The 1,480-nt window shown below is 33.0% G+C and overlaps 1 protein-coding gene across 1 annotated transcript in view; it reads left to right on the top strand.

Moving 5' to 3' along the window:
* LOC110023925 (probable serine/threonine-protein kinase PBL19) overlaps window positions 1–1,480 on the top strand; it is a 24,683-nt gene that overhangs the window by 22,082 nt on the left and 1,121 nt on the right. The window lies entirely within an intron of this gene.

Below are 1,480 nucleotides of genomic sequence, written 5' to 3'. Positions count from 1 at the left end.
GATAGCCACCACTCGCTCTTTTATATAGCCCTAGAATGTAAAATCGGAGATGCCGACGGCTGTCCCAGCACAAAGCGGACGCAAAACTGAAAACATAAAACATGAGCAAATATAAGCCCCATGTAATTTGGATTGGGCCCCTTTGTTGAAAGGAGGTGCCAACTCTCCCATGCCGGGATCGGCCGTTCCAAGCATCTGGAATGCGGGAGGGAAATCTCGTGATCCTCACCCCGCATTAATAAATCTAACAGCTACTAGATCAATCATGATTTACTTTTCTCGTCGTTATAAAGTTTCACTCTCTCATACCTCACGAAGTTTTTTTATGACCTTTTCTAAGCTTATAAATCATACTTATGTTAATGCTTGACTATTAGTTTTCGAAATTCTGACCCTATTTTGTCTGGAAAACTTTTTTTCCCCATGAGGGCCTCAACTGCTATCAACTTCTTTTGCTCATTTGCTTCTTCACCCAAGGAAATTTTGTTTTGTTATTATTATTATTTATCTGTTAGAGCCAACTGATAGTTCTCATAGGAATTTCATTTGATTAAATCATGAGGATAGTCACTAATTTTTTTACTTGTCTATTTTAGTTCCAGATTTCTAGGATTTTCAATTTAGTCCCTCTGCTCTTCAAATATGAATCAATTTAATCTGGGGACATTTTAGGGTGGTCAATCTCACTATTTAACGCCAAGTCAATCTAATTAATTGACCCAGATTTGGTAAATAGAAATCATTTTGGACATTTTCTCTTTTACTACATAGTTGAAACTTCATTTAATTATGGGTGTTAAATTATTAAAAACAGGGATAATTATATGCATATAGCACCCAAAATTTTGTTATTCATAAAACTAGCACTTAAGGTTCTTTTTTTATTGAGCTATTAAACTAGTGCGGGAATTTGATAAAACATAAAAACTTGTTGAATTTTGATATTTGAGTGAGATTCTAAAAATAGATGAAAGAACATGATAGTTTTGTAAATAGCAAAGTTTCATTTGCTAATTATGTATCTGCCCCAACTTAAAAAAAAAAAATGAAGATTTACATATATATACCTCGCAAATGTTAATCTATTTATATATCTTCAATTTTTATATACATACCATCTTCTTTATGCCTGAAAATAGGGGTGTAAACGAGCTAAACACGAGCGAGACCAGGTTCAGCTCGTGTTCGACTCCCTTATATTTCGAGCTCAAAAAGTGTGTTCGTGTTCGGCTCGTTTGCTTAGCGAGACGAACACCATTCACGAACAAAGAGTCATTTGGACAACCCTAATCACGCAGCCATAAGATGTTAAGGATTGGGGCAAGATTTAAAAATTATTGTTTATATTAAAACATCATCTGAATATAATTTAATAATTTTTATTCTATTTTAGTAATTAATACTTTTAATTGCTTATAAATCTTTATAGCGTTGTAGACAATTAATTTTTTTAAAAATACTACTCATCAAAGATATATAT

This window comes from Phalaenopsis equestris, unplaced genomic scaffold, assembly GCF_001263595.1.
Source record: "Phalaenopsis equestris unplaced genomic scaffold, ASM126359v1 Scaffold000236, whole genome shotgun sequence".
Lineage (NCBI taxonomy): Eukaryota > Viridiplantae > Streptophyta > Magnoliopsida > Asparagales > Orchidaceae > Phalaenopsis > Phalaenopsis equestris.
The sequence above is the reverse complement of the archived record's forward strand: the minus strand, read 5'-3'. Positions and strand labels throughout refer to the sequence as shown.